This window comes from Podarcis liolepis, assembly GCF_965112155.1.
Source record: "Podarcis liolepis genome assembly, chromosome: 3".
Taxonomy (NCBI): Eukaryota; Metazoa; Chordata; class Lepidosauria; order Squamata; family Lacertidae; genus Podarcis; species Podarcis liolepis.
The window spans coordinates 94,351,445-94,368,469 of record NC_139557.1 but is presented as its reverse complement, the minus strand read 5'-3'; the positions used below and the strand labels follow the sequence as shown (position 1 = coordinate 94,368,469).

The 17,025-nt window shown below is 44.3% G+C and overlaps 2 long non-coding RNA genes across 3 annotated transcripts in view; both read right to left on the bottom strand.

Moving 5' to 3' along the window:
* Positions 1 to 13,188: 13,188 nt before the first annotated feature.
* Positions 13,189 to 14,730, bottom strand: LOC310703689. Its single transcript, XR_014524312.1, has 3 exons — positions 14,706 to 14,730; positions 13,305 to 13,406; positions 13,189 to 13,213 (listed from the first exon to the last, which is right to left on the bottom strand). It is a non-coding gene; the product is annotated as an uncharacterized lncRNA (long non-coding RNA).
* Positions 14,731 to 16,472: 1,742 nt separating this feature from the next.
* LOC310703695 overlaps positions 16,473 to 17,025 on the bottom strand; it is a 41,814-nt gene continuing 41,261 nt past the window's right edge. For both annotated transcript variants that reach the window (XR_014524320.1, XR_014524321.1), the window contains exon 3: positions 16,473 to 16,584. This is a non-coding gene — a long non-coding RNA (uncharacterized lncRNA). The remainder of the gene's footprint in view (positions 16,585 to 17,025) is intronic.

Below are 17,025 nucleotides of genomic sequence, written 5' to 3'. Positions count from 1 at the left end.
AGGCCAGCCTGAAACTGATGTTGACATCCTTTCTGCACCAGGTTAAGAAGTAACTCTTATCCCAGTCTGTTTCCCCCCTCTCTCTTCCTCTGTTTTTGTTTTCTCAGTAGAGGCCCCCGCCCTGTGGAATGCCCTCCCATCGGATGTCAAAGAAATAAACAACTATATGACATTTAGAAGACATCTGAAGGCAGACCTGTTTAGGGAAGTTTTTAATGACTGATGTTTCAGTGTATTTTTAATCTTCTGTTGGAAGCTGCCTAGAGTGGCTGGGGAGGCCCAGCCAGATGGGTGGGGTAGAGATAATGAATTATTATTATTATTATTATTATTATTATTATTATTATTATCACGGTTAGATTTGATGGGGTTTTTTAATTGTATATGCAAATTACTTAGAGCAGTGGTTCCCAACCTGTTTTTGGCCATGCCCCGCCTAAGCATCTCTAAAATCCTGATGCTGCCCCCCATGACACATAATCCTTATTATTCAGAAAGTGTACTCCTATTAAAGTGGAGGAAGCCTAAACGGCCATTAACTTGGTTCAACTCATTCTCGAATTGCCCCCCTTAAAAATCAAATTGCCCCCCTGTGGTGCGTGTGCCCCATGTTAGGAACCACGGACTTAGATGCATTCTGTATTAGGTGACCAATGGATAGAATAGAGGTCATGGCATGTGGGGAGGAGTTTTTAACCCTTTCACCCTCCTTGGCAGAAAGGAGTATAAGAAGAGCTGCCTGTTCAAGTCTAGCTTTTCTCAGCCAAGGTCTTCATGAACTCTTGCGTGTCCCAATATCATTGATTGGCTTTTGGTTCTGTCTTGTTCCATGACGTTCCCTCGTGGTTCAGACCTGATTTCCTCTTTGGTTCTTGCGACTGGCTTGTCTCACAGTTCCCGGCTCACTTTGGACGGCTGCCCAATGCCCAGTCCTGTCACAAGTTAAAAATCAATTTGGAGAGGGTGGGAATTCCACCAGGACTGCAGGACTGAAGAAAGGATTAGCGCCCTCCTCCATATACTCTGCAGTCTCAACTCTGATTGCCTCCCCCATACTAGTCTCCTGTTGATTATTTCTTTTCAAAAAGCAAGACACATGAAATGTGAAGTTTCTCACATCATTAGTTTGGCTGCAAGAGCTAGCCTTATATTATCGCATGGTATATACTGTAGCAGATACCACAGCATTTTTGGGACATGCTGAATTAATCCCCGTGATCTTTATGGTGGGGGGAAGGTGTGTGCACTGGAAATGTCTCTCAGGTTTCTGACCTGATGATCCTAGACCTCCCAAGGAAGTTTAAACATATGCCTCACTGAGCTATGTGGGTATGAATAATTGCTCATTAACCACATGATACGTAAAGATAGTAAGTGGAATTGCATTATTATCTGTAATATGGTTTGAGAGTTCCGCAGTGCTTGGAAGTAGGTTACATATGTTCACCAAATTCCCCAAACATTATGCTGGTGTTCTAAGCATCTTCATAGGGGTGCTGGAGGAATGCCATCTTTGTGAATTCTGATATGAACTAATTCCAATCTGTACCTGCTGGAGGAATGTGAGGATCGGAACTTAGCTATCCACCTAGGCCAGTGGTGTCCAAACCTTTTTCAAAGAGGGCCAGATTTGATGAAGTGAAGGGCTGTGAGGGCCGACCAAAGTTGTTGACCTTTTTTTAGGATTGAAGTTGGTTTTTTTTAGGATTTTACCCCAGGAAATAAACTGCCACAGGGGCCAGACTTCGGATATGCCTGACCTAGGCCATATTCACACCATACATTTCAATTTAAGTAGGGATGGCTCTCTCCCCAAAAATCTGGGAACTGTAGTTTGCTAAAGATGCTGAGAGGTGTTAGGAGATTCCTATTCCCCCCTCAGACCTATAATTTACACAATAAATTCACCTTCTCAGGCAACCCCTGATGTTCCTGAATGCAGCCCCTAATCAAAGAGGAAGCTCTTTCCTATGTACCACTGTCGAGGAATATGCATTATGTGCTGATGTGAGAAGGGCAAAACCTGTGGTGGCATCCCAGCTATGCAATGCCATCCATTCAGAAGTGTACTTCATCAAAAGAGAACTGATATGGACTGCCAATGTTTTAAGACCATCTAAAATGACATTTGCTTGGCACCTGCTTTATATAATATAGGCAGGTGGTTAAAAATCTATTCCCCCAATCAACACATTGCGGCTGATTTTCTGAGCTGCTTTGGAACTGCTATTATTACGCTATGCATTGCTTTGTACTGGATTCTCTCTTTTACTGAATTTGTATGTAGCCGTTTTACTACATTTTTAATTAAAAGTTTAAAAAAGAAGTGTACTTGATGCCAATGCTTATATATGTTTTTGATGCCAAATAATGACATATCTGTTTGCCCAGGCATTTTCAGGGTTGTACAGTGCAATGCTATGTCTACGCAGAAATAATCCCTCTTGAATTCAGTGGGACTTACATCTACAGGATTGCAGTCTCTATGTGTTAATGGCTTAGGGTGAGAAGCCTGCCCTGTGGTTTGAACTGCTCTTGCCGTTTAAATTGGTTTTACGCTTTAGGATTGTTTTTATTCCTGTGCGATTTAATGTAATTTGTGCGCTGTACTCAGCCCTGGGATCCATTGTGATGAAGAGCAGGGTATAAATGCCCTTTAAAAATATCGAACAAACAAACAGAGCTATTTTAGCATCTCAGTTATAGCATAACAGCAGGCCAGCTCTCTTGAAAAGAGGATAATGTTTCCGCTATCGCGGCGAATGTTGATTAATTTACTTTCATTCAAGTGGAACCTAAGAATCCAACTTAAACTTTAGTTTGGGTCATAGGAAATATCATGCTGTTTGACCTTCGCGTTTTGCTCGGTGGAGCAGGCTAGAAAGGAGGAGGAGCCATGTAGCAAATAGCAAAGCCAGATTTTTCAAAGCATAAAAGAAAGGGGAAGGGGGAAAAAAGCAAAATCAAGAACAAAGGAAACAGCTGTTACAACTGCAAGAAGCTGCACTTACACTTTGAGAAAGTGAATGAAACCAATTACCTGCAGGAGTCTTCAAGTTGTAAACTGGTGTAATGTTTTCTCGGAACACATGTTCCTTCCAAACCACAGGATGATTCCAATTCAGTGACAGGCTTCCTGAAGAGAGTCTGTTTTTCTCAGAGGTGTTCTTTAGAAGTCCTTAAAGATGTCTCCTATAGCTTGCTCTTTCCATGCAAGTGAGTCAGATTTTGCACTCTTCCCCCCTTCAAATCCATCTGATCGGAAAATACCCATCAATCCCCACAACCCAATTTTTGGGGCCAATTCTTACATCATAGAGATGGCCAGAACCTCAGAAGGCTTGTTTTCTACTGCAAACTATTGAAGCCTCCAATTATTTTACTTTATTGGTTGTATAGATCGCACCAGCTCAAGGGATTAGGGGGCATAACAATTTGCTAATTATTCGACCTAATCCCTCCCTATCAGTGTCTTCCAAAAAAACCACAATGATTTGAATAAATAATATAGTCGGATGCGGGTGGGTTAAACCACAGAGCCTAGGACTTGCCGATCAGAAGGTTGGTGGTTCAAATCCCCGTGACGGGGTGAGCTCCCGTTGTTCAGTCCCTGCTCCTGCCAATCTAGCAGTTCGAAAGCACGTCAAAGTGCAAATAGATAAATAGGTACCGCTCTGGCGGGAAGGTAAACGGCGTTTCCGTGCGCTGCTCTGGTTCGCCAGAAGCGGATTAGTCATGCTGGCCACATGATCTGGAAGCTGTACGCCGGCTCCCTCAGCCAATAAAGCGAGATGAGCGCCGCAGCCCCAGAGTCGGTCATGACTGGACCTAATGGTCAGGGGTCCCTTTACCTTTACCTTGGATCTCAAACGTTTTGACTCCCGAACAAATCGGCTCCCGAATGATTGAAACCTGGAAGTGAGTGTTATGTTTCTCAAACTGGAAGCCAAGCATCTGGTGCGGCTTCCGATTGGCTGCAGAGCTTCCTGCAGCCAATCAGAATCTGCGCTTTGGTTTCCTAATGTTTTGGAAGTTGAATGGACTTCTGGAACGGATTCCATTCGACTTCCAAGGTACAACTGCACTTGAAACTTTGAACCAAAAATGCTACTCACATTAGCTCTGCTAGTCAATTAGGATCATTGCATTGAGGAAGCAACAGTCATCAAGATACATGAATTCTAGAGAAATGGGTAAATTGGAGCCACACTCAGTCACACTTAAAAGGCAGGGCTTTGGATCAAGTGTGGTGCAATGCTGAGCGTGTCAAGCTAGGACCTGGGTGACCAGGATTTTAATCCTCACTCAACCCTGAAGCTCACAGGGGATCTTGGGCAAGTCATGATCACTCGGCCTAACCCACCTCACAGGGTTGCTGTGAGGATAAAATGGGGAGGGGAGAACTCTCAAAGCTTCCTTCTTGGGGGCAGGGGAAAGGTGATATGTAAATCTAATTAAGTTAATAAATAATACAGACCCATTGAAATAAATGGGCCTTAAGTTAGTTGTGGAGTATGACTCCACTCGTTATTCAATCTGGTGTGTGTTGTGGGGGAACAGCATGAACATTTATGCATTCTTAGAAATGTGGACCAGTGTTCTCGAAGCTACAAACATGAATCTGACCAAACTGCGGGAGGCAGTGGAAGACAGGAGTGCCTGGCGTGCTCTGGTCCATGGGGTCACAAAGAGTCGGACACAACTAAACGACTAAACAACAAGAAGAAATGTGGACAGGTTGTAAATTTGGTACTATTTTTTGGGGGGGGTGTGTGTGTGTGTCTGTGTGTGTGTGAATATTAAGAAACTTTTGTTGCAGTCATTGTTTGGCAGTGGAGGGAAAGATAGAGGAATGTATATATTTCCTGCAATGCTTTGCCATCCCAGCATCATGAAGACAATGCACAGAACCATTTGTCTTGCTGAATCAGTGGGGATTAAACACACCAAACTGTGTTGATGAATGCATTCGCTAGCTATTATGATTCCTCGATGAGTTGCGCAATATAAGAAGCAACATGAGGTTTGCGAAACAGCCAGAGAAGTAATTAATCCAGGATACTTTATCGTTTCCATAAAACAATATGAAAGCACTATAAACCGTTGCTTTATATAATGCAATAGCATAAACAAACTCAGAGTAAAATGAGAAGAATGCGGATTGACAAGGTCCAGCGAGCTCATTGCTGGCTGTGAAACTGGATGCTTTTTCTACCGTTCTGATGAAGCTTGTACTTGTTTGTTTATTATTGATGTGTGCGGGACGAGGAGGGGGAAGTCCTGTTGCAGAAATCCTTGTTAGAAGATTTGTTAGTAGAATGCTGCTCATTGTTGAGACTGACTGGCAGCAACTCTTTGGGATTTCAGACGGGGGTCTCTCCCAACCCGACCTGAAGATGCTGGGGATGAAACTGGGATGCTTCACCACTGAGCTATGGCTCCCTTCCTGAATCTATTGTCCCCTTCCTGATAGTAGTCCTTTCCTGGGTGAATAATAACTTCAGGAGGGGTATTTTTTGTTTGGGGACACAGCACAAGTGGAAAAGGTTAAACCGGTACCCTCTCTATGTACTGTGGTCCCAATCCCTTCCACCCCTGCTACTTAGAAAACAGCACATGAGAACACTTGAGAAATATGATGATGCTCTTCATGTCTTGTCTGGTTTGGACCTGAGTCAGCTGATGTCTGGCCACACATCTCACATCTTGAAACTATGTCTGATGAGAAAGAAAATATAATGTAATGCTATATAATTTCTATCACCATCAATACGCTCCATGGATGCTGAATCTGGAAACCTTCCCAGGTTTCTCCTGCTACAGGTGCTAAAACACCCCCACCCTAGTGGCACTACTAATTTGGATGAGGGAGTTTCCAGGGATCTGGACACCACACAGAAACTTTGTTCTAAAGCAGTCTTGGGTTTCCAGATGTTGTCAGACTACCACTCCCATCATCCTTGAATGCTGCCCCTGCCCCGGCAGATGATGGGAGAGTTGTAGTCCAACAAAATCTGGGGACCAAGGTTGGGAAAGGCTCTCCTATAGCAGGGTGTAGAACCATTTTTCAGCCCAAAAGCCACATGCCTGGGTGACTTTCTGGGGGACCGGAAGTCAAAGCAGGCAGAGCCGACTAGTTTCTAGTCTCGCTCACTCACCTATCCCTCTTCAGCCTCCATCCAGGCAAGAAAGAAGCACAGACCCCCTGAAGTGTCCCGATTTAATCGGGACATCTCGAATTGACAGAAGCTGCGCCGGCTTCTGATTCCAATCTGGGATGTCCCAATTTTCCCGAAGGGCGCTGCAGGCTGTGCTGCGCCTGGAGAGGCAGGGTCCCATAGCAGGAGGCCAAATACAGCAAAAGTAAGAGAGGGGAGGGAAGGAGGGGGTGAGCGGGCAGGAGAAGAAGCAGGGAGGGGGGGCGAGCAATGGAGATGGAGTTGGTGCCCCAAACCTTTGTCACAAAACGCTGGAGGGTATGGAAGCATGATCGGAGTACAAAGGCATATTCCAGGCAGGCAAAAACACTCAAGGAGGGTGCAGAGCAGGACTGATGATGAAGGATGTAACTCAGGAGGGGACTTGTCCTGGGTAAAGCCCTGAAGGCCAGAAAGAGAAGCCCAGGCTTGACATTCCCCACCGGTGCCTGACAACCCTTTCAGGTATCTCTCTCGCTAGCTAATCTGCAGGTAGCCTCTTGAGACAGTTCAGGCCAGGAAGTCATTTTCATGTGGTAGGATTATGCAGGTGGTGTGAGCTGAAAGGGACCATTATTATTGTCCGGTCCTTTGTGTAGCTTCCTATTCTTGGTCTGTCCATTCCCACCCTACCCCCCCCCCCTGCTCCCATGACACCCTACATATTTGAGATGTCATCACTCAGCCAGATGTTGGAAGCCCCAGCCATCTAAATCCAATTGGCTATTTGGAACTAAATCAGGGTTCCAAGGGTCGCAACTCATGATGTGGAGGTTACCAGAATTAGGGATTATTCGTACCGAATTGTGCGTTTTTCTATTAATAGGTGTGCCTTGTTAATGTCGCAGGTGTTGGTGGGAAGTGTCCTTTGAAGCATTACCTAATCACCCTCTTTGCAAATCCCTGTAATCCGGCCCTCATAAAATGTACATGGATTATTGATTGAGAGGCCCTCGGGGATCGCTAAAACAAGGTTCAGCTCAAATGCCTGTGTGGAGCAGGAGGTGCGCTGCAGATTCGCTCCCTGGAATGTCTGCCAGGTGTCTGCCGTTTCGACTCCAAAGGAAAGGATAGCAGGAGGGAGGGGGTGAGGGGGGTCGTTCCCATCCAGGAGGACCAGACTGCCACAGAGGAGGGAGGCAAAAGACTTCAGGAACACGAGCATGAGCTCAAGGCACCGAATGTGGAAAGGTTATAGGGCTGGCTTCTTTCTCTCCATGGGATCGTTTCACGCGCAGCCATAAAATGAAAGAACAGGAAGATAGATAGATATATATCCCTCTCCCAATTACACCACATGACATGCATTTATGTCTCTGGCACATTTATGAGGAGCGAGGCTTCGCTGTGAGAGCAACTGCATAGGCATGTTGGGATCAATGGAGGGGCGGCAGAGGTAGGAAGCAGCTGAATTCACTGGATACCATAAAACTCTACAAGATACATGCACGATAGGCAAAAGAAAGGAGGCTTAAGTTTAGCAGGACACTCATGACTGCAGCTGCAAGATATTACGCTAATAACAGGAGGAGACTAAGAAGGCTCCCCAAGTCATAAATGTCTATAATTTGTATAGTCAAGGCAGTGCGATGAGTGCCCTCCAGGGTAGAGCACATGGCGGAGAAAATAGCTCCCAAGTGAGTTAATGTGAAACAGTAGATATCCTCTAAATTAGTTGCTTCTATTTTTATTTTTGCAATGGGAACATTTTTGTACAGAAAAATATGATACAGTGGAACCTCGGTTGTCAAACATAATCCATTCTGGAAGACCGTTCGACTTCCAAAACGTTCGACAACTGAGGCGCAATTGCCGGTCGGCAAAATCCATTGAAAAAAAATGGAGAAACACACCTCAGAAGCCATTCAACTTCAGAGGCGCGTTTGAAAACGGAAGCATTCATTTCTGAGTTGTCAGCATTCGAAAGCTGAAACGTTCGACTTCCTAAGCGTTCAACAACTGAGGTTCCACTGTACATAGCATCATAGCAGCCAACCCCTAGAGGCCACTGCTATTCAAATGGTGTCCACTCACTACTTCACGTGATTGATTATGTGTGGCGTGGCTAACTTGCCCCCCCCATATTTTATTCAAGTTGGCACCCCTGCATACCATTCTCTTTTGTAGCAGCCGCATTGCTCTTAATATTCCTTGTATAGTATTCTGTATATGGTTTTTCAAAGGCCAACAAGCAAAATACTAGACATGTATATTCAGAAGTAAGTCCAATTGAATTCAGTGGGAATTGAATACCTCATATTCATCATCTTACTATAGCACTCAAATTTTAAGAGCTTTCTGAGTTGTTCTAAGGGAAAACAGAGGCATGACAGGGTTAAGGGTTTTTTCCCCAGGTCAGAGACAGAGCTGCCAGATGGAGAGTTATGAGCTTCAAAACCACTGAGGCGGCCACCGAGGTGTGTAAGCATAGCAGAAGGGACATTCCTCTGTGTCCACTGAGCAGCCATCAAGGGGGAGAGGGGGCTACACACTTTGCCCAGAGGGAGACGTGCAGCTGCGACTGAAGAAGGCTTGGAGAGAGATAGTCTGCAATGGCTGGGGAAGAAATGCAACTTTCTGAACTGAAGCCTGTAAATGCCAGCAGATTCGCATGGTAAGCTGATGGGGCTGGAAGTCAGGAATGCAACAGGGGCCAAATTTGGAGTGAGGGAATCTTGGGGGCAGGGGGTGAAACTCACTACCAGCACCGGAGCTGGCTTGGATAACCCACATTTCCCACAAGGCCCCAGAATGATTTTACCTAATGATGTACTGACAGTCTTGAAAAAAATGGGGCCACTGCTTTTCTTCCAGTAGCCCCTGCCAGAGCAATAATGCATCACCACATTATGCTGCTGTAATGGCTTTTAAGGGAAGGGGTGGCACCAGTGTGGCTGCTATGAAAAGCTCCTGCAATTTGGCGTGCAGGTGAGCATCATCACCTCTCTTGTGCTGCCCCGCTGACTTCTACTGACAAATCCAATTTCTTTCACGATACCTTTGTCATTACACATCCAATCATTTTTTCCTGGCTGCCAACATCTGCTTTGTGTTGCCCTGAATAAGCATCATAATCACCGTCATTATTTATAGTAATGTGCTAAACTGTAAGAATAACCCATAAAGTATTGAAAGGGTTACCAAACACCTTCTGTAGTTCGAACAAATCCTTAGCTTAATATAGGCAGATGTTTAATAATGTACCTGCGTCATGATTATTAGAAAGAATTTGTCCAAAGGGCCTCCAGAAAGATGCATTTGCGAGTCAGGCAATAAAGTTGAAGATTTGAACTATAAAGGAGCATTTTCAAGTGTATCACTGACTCTGCATGCAGATTTGTGTCCTTAATCCTTGTGTTTCATAATACTTCAGTTGGCCCAATAAAATGGTGTCACATTAATATCCAGAACACCTCATTATCCTATTTTTTTCTCATGAGAACCCCATAAAACCAAGCAAGCAGTTTCCCCATGACCAAACACCACAATTGAAGCACTGTAAATATATAGGGGCACTTGGCTTGAAGGGAAATATAAAGGATATGAAAGTGTTTGATCTGCTCACACTTTTCGTTATTGTAATTCTCTAGAGAAGCCAAACAAGTTGCCATAAAGTGTGCAAAAGTTGTTAAGGCTGAGCTGAAAATTCTCAGAGGAAGAAATTTGGCTTGGTGTTTGTGTGTTTGTGTGTAAATTCTGTCCCCAGACCATCATGGGGAGGGGGAATGATTGCTATCTCCCCCTCCCAAAGCCCCCTGACAGCAACTCTAAGTGATCATAGAATCATAGGAATCTCAGCAGAAACATCCATGACAGATGGCCATCCAACCTCTTTCTAAAAACCTCCAAGGAAGGAGAGTCCATCCCCTCTTGTGGGAGTCTGTTCCACTGCTGAACAACTCTTACTGTCAGAAAGTTTTTCCGAATGTTTAGTGGGAATCTCCTTTCTTGCAACTTGACAGAGCCATCTTTTCCATAGATTGTAGTCGTGCATCGTGCCAGGGCGCTGGCCCCCCAGGGACACCTCAGCAAGTAGGGGAGCTGCGCAGTTTTGTCGGCAGCCTCCCCTTTCCCTGCACACCTGCTAGCTGCGCCCCATCAACCATAAGGCTGGCGGGTGTGCAGCTTCCCTCCCAAGCATCCTCGGGAGAAGAGTGATCCCCACAGAGGCTTAGGATGGAAGCTGTTCCCCTATCAACCATATGGCTGGCGGGCACACAGTTCCCCTCCCAAGCCTCTGTGGGGATCGTTCTCCTCCTGAGGAGGCTAGGGATGGGCGCAACTTCACTCCCAAGCCTCTGCGGGGATTGCTTTCCCACAGCAGCATGGGGGAGAGTTGCGCCCCCCCACAGATAGCTGGCAGTGTGCAGCTACGGCCACCCCAACACTATCCGTGTAATTTGGGGGCACTGGGTGGATATTTGCACTCCAGCGCCACATCTGCTAAAGATGGCCCTGCAACTTGAAACCATTAGTTCAAGTCCTACCCTCCAGAGCAGGAGAAAACAAGCATGCTCTCTCCTCCATGTTACAGCCCTTAAGATATCTTGAAGATGGCTATCTTATCTCCTCTGAGTCTCCTCTTTTTCAGGCTAAACATACCTAGCTCCTTTAAGTGCTCCTCATAAGGCTTAGTTTCCAGACCCTGGACCATCTTGGCTGCCCTCCTCTGCACACATCCTTCTCTGCACACATCCTCCTCTGCACACATCCAGCTGGTCAACATCCTTCTTAAATTGTGGTGCCAAAATTGGACACAGTATTACAGGTGTGGTATGACTAAGGCAGAATAGAGCGGTACTATTACCTCCCTTGATCTGGACACTATACTTCTGTTGATGCAGCCTAGAATAGCATTAGCTTTTTTGGCTGCTGCATCATACTGTTGACTCTTGTTAAACTTGTGGTTCACCAAGACCCCTAGATCCTTTTCATATGTACTGCTACATGTGTTCTCCATGCTATATTTGTGCACCTGGTTCTTCCTGCCTAAGTGCAGAACCTTACATTTGTCCCTATTGAAATTCATTTTGTTAGCTTGCAGTCAGTTCTCCAATCTGTTAAGGTCATTTTGAATTCTGATTCTGTCTTCTGCAGCATTAGCTACCCCTCCCAGTTTGGTGTCATCTGCAAATTTGATAAGCATCCCCTCAATTCCTTCACCCAAGTCATTTATAAAGATGTTGAACAACAACAGACCCAGGACAGAACCTCTAGACACCCCACTTGTCACTTTTTTCCAGGATGACAAGGAACCATTAATGAGTACTCTTTGGGTATGGTCAACCAGCTACAAATCTATCTAACAGTTACCTTGTTCAACTGAGACTGAGATGGTGCAGTCTAAGATGCCAACCACTTCTTCTAAGTTAAGGGGGTTCACGGAAGCCACCACCCACTCCAAACATCTAGAGCTAGCATTGCCAAATGCATAAATATTCTGGTGCTGCAGTCGCCCATTCTAAAGTTTATTTTGTCCTTTCCCCAGCATTCATGGGATGTTTCTTGGATACAGCCGGATGTTATTCGAGTAGGATGGAGAATACCCAGGTTCAAAATCCCCATTCAGACTTTATTGCTGGTTGCTTTATTCTTATAATGGATTTTAGGTTAGGGCTTTAATTCTGCTTTTAACATTGAGAGCAGCCCTGGGATCTCCAGGAAAGGATGGATGCCAGGGTGGGAAGAAGAAGGAGGAGGAGAACAACCACCACCACAACAACAATAACAGCATCAGTGGGTAACTTTTGGCCAGTCGCCATCGCTCACCGTTACCTAATTTACGTGGTTGTAGTTAGGATAGACTGGGATCAGATACACTTCCCAGAGAAAACTCTTTCTTCTTTTATCTTTTCACTAGGAGGAAAGGAATGATTTTTTATTTCTTTTGCCAAATCTATACTCTTCTGTTCCATTTACAACGATTTTACTTGTTTTATAATTGCTATGGTTTCATCTGCTTTTAAAATGGTATTTTCCCTTGCTGTAACCCGCTATGGGATCTTATGGTGAAAGGTGGGGTGAGCAATCTTAAAAATAAATAAATAAGTACTATAAACAAATAGGCGGTGAGCAGCCACAGTTCCTCACCTCGTTTCCTGATGCCATCTCAGAAGGCTTCACTTGATGCTTCCAACATCCTAATTAAGGGCATATCGGTGTCCCTTTGGGAGTAAGTCAGTTAACACACACCATACGGCATGTCACTCGCAAACCATTCGCCCCGAGAATGAGAAGAGGCTGGTGAATTCCCTAGGAAAGACTCAAATGTACCTGTTAATGGGCAAAGCGTTAAGATGAGTGGGGACCCCTCAGTTAATGATCTTAAGCTTCCAGGAAATGTCAGAACCAAAGACCTGTTTATTTATCTAATGCCCTTTCCGGTATCACATTAAGACTCCCTTCCCATTTGAAAGCACTCATAAGCAACAGAAAGTAGTTGCAACTAAATGACTTAGCTCTCAACTGCAATGTTATAAGCATTTGGGAGGGGGCTAAGAGGGAAGGGAGGAAAGCGGAAAGGAAATGTAGTAAAATTAAAAGGTGCCACCAGCTTTCTGTGAATGCTGTATTCATTGATCTCTAGATTTGGGTTGAATGAAAATGGCCTCCAAAAGTTCTCCACATTATTTGAAGCATTCAAGGTGGGGCAGGTGGAATTTTGTCAGATATTCTGGTGAAATGAAACAGGGAGAGAATCTCAGACATTTCCCCCTGGAAAATTCTCCTCTGGGAAATTCAGGCTCATGTATTGTTGGATTAAGCTTTATTTTCAGTTCATATTGGTGGATGAAAGAAGCCAGGGCTGATATAGGGGAACCGGGAAGAGTGAAGGGCCACCTCTGTTGCTTCCTTGAACAATATTAACATGAGATTAAACGATATTAAGACTGGTCCCACAGCTGGTGAACTTGGGCAGACCATTTCACTGAATGTTCTCCAGGAGAAATCCTCCCTACAGTTCAGGAGAATATCGAAAAAATTACCCCAGAGGAATTGCTTCTTGTTGGATGTGCCTGAAAGGAGGGTGGAGAGATGTATGTTGTGTGTGTAAGATCCTTTGATTTTTATCCTGACTGCAATGTAAAAAGGTGAAAGTCTACTCACTTTTGCAGCTGCCCCTGCCCACTTCCAATATGTGGCCCCCAGAAAGTTGTCCACAAGGACTCGAAAAGATTTCCCACCCTTTCTATAGAAGAAGGGTGGATTCTAAATTTTTAAAATAAAATAAAATAAATGATAAAACCAGTTCAAACTGGTATGCATAGGATTAGCAAATATAGCATAAGACAGGGACCGTGTACAGTGGTACCTCAGGTTAAGAACTTAATTCGTTCCGGAGGTCCGTTCTTAACCTGAAACTGTTCTTAACCTTAGGTACCACTTTAGCTAATGGGGCCTCCTGCTGCCGCTGCGCCGCCATCACACAATTTCTGTTCTCATCCTGAAGCAAAGTTCTTAACCTGAGGTACTAGTTCTGGGTTAGCAGAGTCTGTAACCTGAAGCATCTGTAACCTGAAGCGTCTGTAACATGAGGTACCACTGTACTTTTAATAGTTGTGTTGGTGGTGGTGGGGGGGGACCCAACATTAGGCAAAAAACCCCTCCAATGCACCACTTTAAAAACATCCAGGCTTCTTATCCTCCATCACATCTGATGACCTCATTGAAATGGACACCGAACATTAAAATGCCCTCAGTCAAACAATGCATCTCAGTTGAAACACAGACACACAGTTTGGTGAGAGTTCCAGCTTATTTACTTACAATTAATTATTATTATTTAGGTTTACACTCACAGAATAATGGGTTTCAGATATGAAGGAGGGAGGGGGTAAACAGGCTTTGTTTAATTGAGTGGGGACTGGTTTGTATGTGTGTGCGTGAGCTGGGTGTGTGTGTGTGTGTGTGTGTGTGTGTGTGTGTGTGTGGATTTCATCTTTACTATGGATGTGGCAAGGATTTGGTTTCCTCACTTGTTTCTTTAGCCTTAACCAATTCAAACACACTAATCTTTATTGTCCTGAGAGTGCAGCACACAGTAAAAACCGAGGCTCTGATCCAACACCAACAAGAATCGCAATACAAAGCCTTCGATTAGCAACAGTGAAACAGAATTATGCCTCTTTAAATTGCTTAAAAATAATAATACAAGAAACAATTCTTCCAGGGTAACATTTCAACTATTTATATGCTGCCAAAATCAAGTAACTGATATTCCACAGGTACCCAGTGTAAATTATAGGTAAAATGTAAACTGGAATGTCAACATCAATAATATTTTTCTTTTTCACTGATCAAGAGCTACAGTGCACTATTGTTCAGGATGTGCTTGTGTGCTTCTCTTGGGCATGTGGTTGGCCACTGTGAGAACAGGATACTGGCCCTTGAATATCTGAGAAAATTCTGTTTGCAGGTTGAAACTCTTGTGCCCAGAGTTATGTACACTTAGGCTGAGGTATGCACACTTTCCTGTGAGTAAATCCCATTGAACACAGTGGAGCTTACCTGTGAGTTGATATCCACAAGCTTGAACTGCAGAGGTTATTAATAGTGTTTTAATCCGATTGTTGTCAGTGCACATGGCACTTTACAGAATTCCCTTGGCAAAAAAATAAATAAGTGTTTAGGTCTATCACCCAAAGCAGCATATAATCCCTGCCCTTAAAACATGTCAAACACCTCAGAATTATTAATTTTCCCTATTTCAGGGAAAAACTTGTTACTGAACCTCACACTGAAACATAAGCTGGCACAGAACCCAATAAAAGAATAAAGAGGTGATCAAAAGTTTATTGACCTGCTAATAGTAAAACTACAGTAATTAACTGCAGATGGCAGAGGATCTATAAAGTTAGCCAACATGCTTTGGGACATTAAGGCTGCAACCCTATACCCATTCTTACCTGGGAGTAAGTCCCCTTGAGGTCCATGAGGCTTACATCTGAGTAGACATTATAAGCTTGCACTGTAAGGGATGTATGCGTTTAATTACAATTTTACTGTTTCAGTTAATATGCTGTTTTCATTTTATTATATAATATACCACTGAGGTATTGTTTTATTATAATTCAACTATGGTTTTACAGCAGATACCATTTGCCCACTTCTGCAGTCCTGGAACTGAAACAACCCCCTGCCCCAGTTCTCACAAGCAAAACCAGAAGACAAATATTCTCCCAACAGAGTGAATATTTGGTCTTCAGCATTGATCTCTGCTGTCTGAAATGGAAACGTAGGAATGTAAGAACACAAGAAGAGGCCAAAGGGTGATTTTTCACAGTATCATATTGTTGCAGGGGCCAACCAGATACCTAGGTGAAGCCCCCAAGCAGGACCTGAGCCCAAGAGCCCTCTCCCCTCCCGTGGTCTTCAGCTACTGGTATTTCAGAAGCATTGCTGCCCCTCACCATGGAGAACAGAGTATAGATATCACAGCTAGTAGCCACTGATAGTCTTACCCTCCATGAATTTGTCCAATCCTCTTTCAAAACCATCAAAGATGGTGGCCACCACTGCTTCTTGTGGGAACAGAATTCTGCAGTGCCGTGTTTTGTCAGTCCTGAATTTTACACCCCAAATCTATCTATTTATTTACTTCATCTTTCAACAGAAATCTCTCAGTTTACAAGTCCCAGCAAAAAAGCAATCAATATAAGAAATGCAATAGGAAAGCCACATTCAAAACTAAACAACGCTACTGCTAAAAGTCACAATCAATCACCACCATCATGACTACAGGATTCTGGTTAGAGGGTTTTGCAATGACCAGGCTGATTGCCGAAGAATTGGTGCTTTTGAATTATGGTGCTGGAGGAGACTCTTGAGAGTCCCATGGACTGCAAGAAGATCAAACCTATCCATTCTGAAGGAAATCAGCCCTGAGTGCTCACTGGAAGGACAGATCCTGAAGCTGAGGCTCCAATACTTTGGCCACCTCATGAGAAGAGAAGACTCCTTGGAAAAGACCCTGATGTTGGGAAAGATGGAGGGCACAAGGAGAAGGGGACGACAGAGGACGAGATGGTTGGACAGTGTTCTCAAAGCTACCAGCATGAGTTTGACCAAACTGCGGGAGGCAGTGGAAGACAGGAATGCCTGGCGTGCTCTGGTCCATGGGGTCATGAAGAGTCGGAGACGACTAAATGACTAAACAACAATAACAAGTACACATCTGGCCACTATAGTGCCCTCCAGATGTAGCTGGACTCCCACTCCCACTGGCTCCAGCAAGTATGGCCGTTGGTCCGGGATGATGGGAGTTGTAGTCCAACCAAGTTCAGGAGGGCTCCTCATTGCCTACATTTAACTAGCAGCTTGTTCCCCTTTCTGATCTTCCTTTCACACCCACTTGATCTCGTGCTCTTCCTTCTTTTATCTCCTTTGCCTAGGAAAGTAGGAAACAATGAAATGAGAGCTTGCCTTGGTTAGCTTCAGTTAAAAACCGATATAAATGATTTGGTGAAAAATGATACTTTGGAGTTGTGGAATCCACCCATGCGGACATTCTTGGTGTGTGTGTGTGTGTGTGTGTGTGTGTGTGTGTGTGTGTGTGTGTGGTGAAATACCCTTCCTGAACAAATATGTTTGAATGTGGGGTGGAAACAGGGCAATCTCATTCATACTTGCAAGAACATTCACACAAATGGTTCAGCACTTCCCCTCCCCCCCAAAAAAACTGGCAAAAAATGTGTCAACATTATTATGATGAGCAGCAGAATAAAAGTGTACTAAATAAAGCACGTCGAATTTATCTGGACAAAACGCTTGTGCTCAATTCAACATCAAAATGAATTATTTGTTTTCACATCACAGGGGGATTTTCTTT